Here is an 8044-nt window from a genome sequence, read left to right as displayed (position 1 = left end):
CAAAACAACACAATAAATCCTTCAAGGGGCTAAGGTTTGGAAACAAGTAAGGCAAAGCATAGCATGCCTCAGGAGAAAGTCCTGAGACAGACAGGCTCTTTGTGCAGAATTTTGGCTAAAAAGGGGGGGAAATTTCAACTAAGGAAAATGCTTCCTTTATTCCTGGCACCTAAATAAAAAGGGTTGCTTCAGTGCAGTACCTGATCATATACAGAGAAAGACAAGCTGACATGTCTATGGCAAATGCAGGAAGTACAGAGGCTGCAGGAACCAGTCAAGAGGGTATCAACAACCAAGGTAATAAAATCTGTCTGAAGTTAGCACCACTCACCTAGGGCTCTTGATCATGTCTCAGTCCCCAGCTGCCTATCATTCATACACAGATCCTTAGAAGTGACTTGAGCTCCTGGGTCCTCCATGGCTGAGGTGTGGTTTGAAGTTGTGGGGCTGCTCCAACCAACTTTGAAGTGGGTAAACCGCTCCTTTCAGTATCACAGGCTGCATGTAACAATCAGTGGGGAAAAGCAGGTACCTCCTGCCTGTGATTCATCCCCGGTCCCTTAAATTCCTACCTGGGAATGCATGAATCAGCCTCTGAAAGTGCTTGTTCCTTCCCCTCTGGGTAGTGAGACCCTAGGATGCTCAGCTCTGACAGGTAATCAACCAATGCCCTCACACTTTCCTGTTCAGGAGCGAACCTTCTGGAGAGGATGCAATGCACAGGGATCTCACGGGCAGCTTTCACCCCAGCGTGTACATTTTCCGCCTGTCTAGTCCACTGAGACATATGTGAGCATGTTTTGTTTTCATAAACACAAAACACTTTAATTCCAGAACAAATTTACCTTTCATTTATGAGAATCCGAACAGGACTACACTAGATGAACATGAACTTATTTGCCCCCACAGGCTGTATATGTGTTTATTCTTTTGTTGTTTCATTTCATTTTACGTTATGGTGGTTTTGTTTTGTTGTTTTGTTTTGCTTTCCATACAGCTATATTAAGGACAAATATTAAGCCTACACAATGTATGCAAATACACTTCACTATTTGAGCAGAAGGAATCAGAGCTGGGAGCTGGGTGATAGACTGTAATTCATCAGGAGGTCTGACACTGCATTATCAAAGGATACTTTTCTGTATTTTAAGAAACCTTTTTCCAGCAAACATTCAAGTGCATTGTTTGATCAAACAGCAACAACACTTTAATCTACATTGTTACTTTCCTCAAAATAAGAAGAGAATAATGGTTCTGTTTTAAAAAAGAACCCTTTCAGAAATGCTTTTAGAGACAAATACTTGGAGCCAGGATTTTTCTTTCTTGGAGAATTTAGTGTTTTTCTGGTACAGAAAACATATTCTTAAAGTCCAAGATGACAGATAATGGGACATATGGGTGCCACAGGTACACATCCCACGCAAATTGAAGCCTCCCCTGTCTTTTAGCAGAATCAGACAATGCAGGTCTTCAACGCAGGTCCACTGAGGCCTCTCTGAACCTCCCTGATGATGCCAATGAGCTCTAGATTACCCCTTCAGATGATGAAGATGTATCTGATCCTATCTACTCATTTGCATACTCAAGCCCCATCAACTCAATATGAAGTAAAGGAGAAGGTGCTAGGAACACAGTACTCTGTGAAGATGGAGAGAAGCGAGCTGGGAGGTGGTAAGACATGGGTGTTAGGGCAGCCCAAGCAGCGTGGAGATCAAGTTCTCATCAGCTTCACCCACAGCCCATTGCCAAAATGTGAATGGGAAGGAGACTGATACAACATTTTCCTGTTCTTCACCTACATAACAACATTCTCCTGTTCTTCACCTAGATACTCTGCTCCTGAAAAAAGTCATCACAAAATATAACTGATCTGATCTGATGCCAGGAATGTAAAGCACTAGCAAAAGCTTTGTGGTGGGCTACATCAGGTGATACAAATGCCTTCTGCTATGACATGGGTATTGCACTGTGCTTGACCAAGGTCTCATTTACTGTAGACTGTTACTCTCAAAGGTGCATAGCATAACTCTTTCTCTCTTGGCTGTTCCTTTGAAAAAAAAAAAAAAAAAGGTACCTGGTAACTTTTCATATTAATTTAAAAATCCAGAGTGCATCCAGACAGCACCACAGTCAATCTTGGCTTTTTATCAGGATATCATCTGTTTCAGGAAGTCAGTGGAAGTCCTATTTAACCAAGCAGGGCAGAAGTTGCCCTCTACTTCACCCCCTTTCCTCTGGCTATTACATTTCCTTGTCAAAAGTTCCTGTACTTCATCTATAGTTCTAGGAGCAACATTTGCTGGAAGCTGGAGAAATGAAAGTTAAAACCAGAAAGTTAAATTCAAGAGCAAGTCATTAAGGATACTTAAGCAGTAGTGAAGACAGGCCACTGTTTGCCTGACTCAAAATCTCTGGATCTGTATGACTATGTTAGATAAGATAATGATGGGGACGATATAATAAGCAATTCTGTAAATGCAAGGGGTCAAAGTGGCGAGCTGAGATGATCTTCTTCTACCTATATTTTTAAGTATGCCTTATGACCTTGGTTTTTTAAAGGAGATGAGGGGAAGGGCAATCTTTCAGATTTGCCCATTTGGCAGACATTAATTCAGCTGAGCTAAGTAACTTGTAAATGGAACTGACAAATGCTATTATCCCAGCTGCTAAGTTTTTTTTTCATTTTTAATGAACACAAGACCAAATTTTTTTTTCACAGAAGACCACGTCTGGGGATTTGCTAGAAAATTCAGGGTCACTGATTTGTTTAAAGCAGAACAAAATACAGTTACCTTCATTTTTAATAAGCAGGTAGGATCTGCACAGAGCACAGCCCCAGCATGCCATGCAGTGACCAGAAGCATGGCCATCCATCTAGATGGACTGCAGCCATGTGTGAGATGTGTCAGGCTGCAGGACTCAGTGTTGAAGGTACACTCAGGTGGTCTCTCATCAGCTTTGGCTGATCCAAAAACTATTCGTCCCTGAAAAGACATTCTTTAAAATGAAATTTGACTACCCACAGTGACTTTCTCCTCATATTTTTGAATAGGGATAGGAACTATCTTTTTTTTTTTTTCCAAAAGGAAAATCATAATTCTAGATTTTGTGCATACGTCTCAGACACATTTCAGTCCCTTCCTTTCTATGAAGTATGTTTCCATACTTCCGGAAGGAGCAAAAGAAGATATAAATCAATATCTAAATAATTTTATGAAGCTGAAGGTGATTAAAAAGCAAATTCCAAGGCAGCAAAAGCACCAATACACTCCATTGTTTGTGAAACTCAGCTGACCTGCTTCTTGTTGATGCTAGTGCTGCACATCGCCATTTTGATTTTGTGCAGCCATGTTCCTGATGCTATTGATTGGAAAAGAGGCAGAGATGAGAATCAGCGTGAGCATTTAGTATTTTAGGGTATTTGAAGCATTTCATTTTAACTAATGAGCTCATATCTATCACACCAAGCTATTCCAGAGCATGCTACAGAGTAAAAAAACAAGCCTTCCTGAGTGACTTTCAGGATGACGCTGCAACTGTTTTCTCTGGATTGGGAAAGGGTTGGTCGTGTAGGATCTCCACAACTGCTTGATATCCCATCCAGGTGGGACTGTCATGGCTGGGTCTGCCACCAGTCCAAGTGGGGAACCTGTCTCTTCTCCCTGTGTCTGTGCCATTGGGAGCTGGGTAAACCTATGTATCCTGTTACACAGATTGTGCAAAACAGCAGGATGCAGATGAAGCTCAATAGCACACCTGGAAAGTGAGTTTCTTTCTATTCCTATTCGTTTATAAGAGCGAGTGCATTTTTGAAACTTCATATGTTGATGTAATTCGCATTTAACTCAGTTACTATGTTGTATAATTCACCAGAGCTCTTTAATTCAGGTTACAAACTTTATTTTCCAGGAAGCCAGGACAGACTGCATGTTAGTCACCAGTCTAACTCACGCTGTCTGGACCTGGTTGGAAAAGAATGGAGACCTGCACAACAGCATCCAGCAGCACAGACTCTGTCACGTGGCTCCTCAGGACCAACAGGAATTACAAACTCTATCAGGTTGATGAAGAGGATTGAAAACTGGCTGAGTGATGCGTTCAGTACTGATACAGAAGGGAGTTGTGCTGATACCAGAAGGACCTGCGCAGGGTGTAGAAATGGGGAGAGAAGAACTTCTGGAACAAGGGGAAAAGCGAAGTCCTGGCCTAGGGCAGGGACATCCCCGGAAACCACTACATGCTGTGCTCCAACCAACTGGAAGGTAACTCTGCTTAGAAGGATCTGAGGGTTCTAGTGGACACCAAACTGATGAGGAGCCAGCAATGCACACTTGTGGCAAAAAAGGCCAAAAATGTCCTGGGCTGATTTAGTTTACAACAAATATGAATTAAAAAATAATAATGAAATCAGTAGTGTTCCTGGAGAAGTTCAGCTCTTCCAGATATTTCCACTTCAGGCCTCCAAACACTCAGGTAGTCAGGATTTTCCTCTCCGGTGCTACAATTTGCGCAGCAGTGGCTGCCAGAATTTGGCCCATTTGGGTGTGAGAACTGTGATTTAAGAGCCTGCCATGCAGCAGCAGATTGAGTGTATAACACTAAGAAAAGAGGATAGATGCTAGGAATTCACACTGGGTCAGGGCCTGGGATCACAGTCCTGGTTATAGCTCTGCTGTTATCCAAGTTGTATCACAGACCTGTGTAAGCCTGGAGCAAAGCAGCTCATCAGCTGGGGAATCCAGCTTGTGGTTCAGGGAGGGAACAATATGGCTTCAATGTGAGTGCAGTTTTCCAGACAGCATGGACCCTTGAATACTGTTTGGCATAAGCACACAATCTGCACGTCTGTCTGTTACTGCTAAAGAAAGAAAAATAGATGTCACCTGAGAAGCTTGGGTTTTTATGAATGGAGGGTTGTTGTTGATGAGGAAATCTGCCCCTTCACACTCACCCCCACTGCTGCCCCAGCTACCCCAGTGAGCCCATATAGTGCTATGACAATTTTGCCACATAATCATCTCTCTTTCCATGCCCCATGAATGCAGGCGTAGTGGGATGTGGGATCACTGTCAGTTCTGGGTAGTATCATATAATTTGAACACATGACTAGAGAAATGCTACCTTCCATAGTCTTCATGATGGCCTTGTGTCCTTGTTTCTACTTCCTCACAAAAATATGGCCAGTTAACTGCTCTTGTAGTTACCTAAATATTCCCAGTCATTTTTAGCCTAAGAAGAAAAGTCTCATGGCAACAATTACCACCATCATATCCTCTATCAAAAATGTTCTGTTATTTACTTTTGTTTATTTAAGATTTCACTCCTCTCAGTCATGAGAATTCTCCTGAAAATCTTGAGTGTATTTGTTTTGCTTTAGCTTAGTAATATTAGATTATAGCTGTGGAACAATATGTAACCTCTCGTTTCTAAACCTGTAATCATGCACATAGGCATTGTATCGTCCATGAAGACTGTTGTTTGTTTTTTTTATTCCCAGTAATGGATCACTTTCTTCACACCACTGTACTCTTAGCCTCATATTCAAAGTCTCTGCTTGAGAATGTAGTAAGGAGCTGTTGTTATAAGGATGAACATGATGGAAAATCTGATTGTTAGAACTGAGCTGAGTATCAGTTCAACCTGCAGTTGAGTTAGACAAGTTTTCGTGTGTCTCCACACATAAAACATGATTACATAGACAGATGCATAACTACACGTGTACACATTCTCTTTTCCAGTCGAGGCTTTGTTTTTGTCTTTCAGAGGTATGAGCATTCAGTCACTGAAGGTATAAGATGTTTAAATTATATCTGTACCCAACTCCCCCAAACACCTCGTCAGTTGAAAAGTGAAATGAAAGAAGCAGGGGCAATCTGTTCTATGGGTGAGTCTATCCAGAGAGAAGTGGAAGCACGAGACAAGATCTAGTCTATGACAAACGAGGCTTGTGCATCCTCCATACTGAGCCAAAATCATCACCAAAATCCTTATTACACACAAGGACTTCTGCTTAGGCTATGAGTTTTGCATTCATAGTCCCCAGTGCCCATTGGAGGGTAACACAGAGTTTGAATTAAAACCAGATGTTAACAACTGTGTTCCCCACTCTGCTCTGAAAGATCATCCCATAGCCACATACCTCTAGCAAAGGGATTTCTTTGTCCAAAGCCTGTATATACTCTGTCCTGGGCTTTGAGTTGTGCCACCTTTTGGTACCATGATCTCTGCATCTGCAATATCACAGTGGTTAACTTCAGAGGCTAACATGCTCCTTGCCACCAATATCAACATTCTTGTGAGTTTTAGTAATAGAGTAATGTAAATAAAGGAAAATCAGTTTGCTGAGAGGCCCAGTCAAGAGTGGGATTTTTATCTGACATAAGGAAGTGGCTTACAATGAAGATGATACATTGAATAATTTGCCTTCTACCAGAAAGAACAAAGAGCTGTATGTCAGCAGAGACATACAGGCTAACTTTGTTTTAGCTGGGAAATATATAATAAAGCTATCAATGCTTAGCAACTTGAGATGTGTACAGAGTAAGTTCTGGGATCATTTTGCTTTGGGGAATTTTGATATGACATCCACAGTAGTATTATAGCGACACATATATACTGTAATGATGATAAGGTAACCATGGCAATGATGATAAGACAGGGCTGATTCCAACATACTGTAAGAGGTATGCCATGAGAGCAGGGATACATGAAAATATAGAGTTTCAGAAAACGAGTATGTCAAGTACATGTGCTTAGGTTTAAAAGCCTCTTGTGAAAGGGGTAGTTTGCTTTCCCCATGAGAGTACTGTCTACCCCGTTCCTTTCTTCCTGCGAGGCCAGGGGAATAGTGGCTTTGGAAGGGGTGATAGCCTGTTGTTTTGGCTTATGAGGATGCTATCCTTATTTTAGCAACAGTGTTAGTGCGTGTTTGGCTTCTGGACCAGCTATACAAATATCACAGTTAGTAATACACATGTGATTGGAAATGTGGATGTCCGAGTGTTTTAACAACTTTAATCTGGGAAAAAAACTGAAGTCAGACCCATAATTGCTTTCATAATTAGGGAATGTTGTATTATCACTAGAAGCTGGCCATGATGTGTTAGGTTCAAGCAGGGGACTGATGGGGAGCCTTGTGCTGCGCTGGCCAAGCTCAGGGTCACACACAGTTTCCTCCTTGTGCAGACATGGGAGCCCATGGGGCTCTGCATGTATTGATGATTCCTAGTCTCTTCACAGGAGGAAAGGTGAGGAAGAGGTTGGTAGGAATGGAGGCTTCCCAGCTCTCCGAGCTTTGTGGGAGATCCACAAAGCCCTCTTCTTTGGTATAGTTCCTACCTGTGCTGCTTGATTCAGCTGGGACCCAGTCTTCCTCATCCAAAGGCTGATTTCTGACATGTTCACTTGTCTCAATGGTCATGACGTTTAAGTACAAGAGACACAGCCATGGGCCACAGATTGGCAGCTGCACTCAGAGCATGCCATCCTCCACTGTAATCTGACTGAGGTAAAGAAGAGAAGCTGGTAAAGCATAGGAACCCATCAGTGAGGATCTTCATGGAAGAAGAAAAGTTACTCTTTAAGTACTAACCAATCTTATAATCCTCACATAGACAAAATTCTCACTGATTTTAGTGCCAGTTTTCCCCTGTTAGAATTATAGTATTCAGCCCACTGCACTGCATTTCTTAAGCATTTGATTGCAAAAATGGTCCACAGGTCCAGCAGGCTTGGATTAGCACTGTTAAAGACATTCAAGTTTCCAATCCTTTGTGTTTTATTCTTGCAACTTCATGACAGTATCAACTGTTGCTGCTCTTTTCCACTTTGAAACAGAAAGGAAAAATACAAATTTGCAACATTACAAATCTGTTTTGCATAAACCCTTGGGCCAAAGCCATCTCCAGTGTAACTCTATTGCCTTGAGTCGTATATATTTTCTTCCTTCCTTTCACTCCAGAGATGTAGTCTCTGTCGGCAGTAAGATCATTTGGCGAGAATGATTGCAGAGATTATCACAAACAGATCTCAATCCCTAATTTAA

This window comes from Numida meleagris, chromosome 3, assembly GCF_002078875.1.
Source record: "Numida meleagris isolate 19003 breed g44 Domestic line chromosome 3, NumMel1.0, whole genome shotgun sequence".
Taxonomy (NCBI): domain Eukaryota; kingdom Metazoa; phylum Chordata; class Aves; order Galliformes; family Numididae; genus Numida; species Numida meleagris.
The sequence above is the reverse complement of the archived record's forward strand: the minus strand, read 5'-3'. Positions refer to the sequence as shown.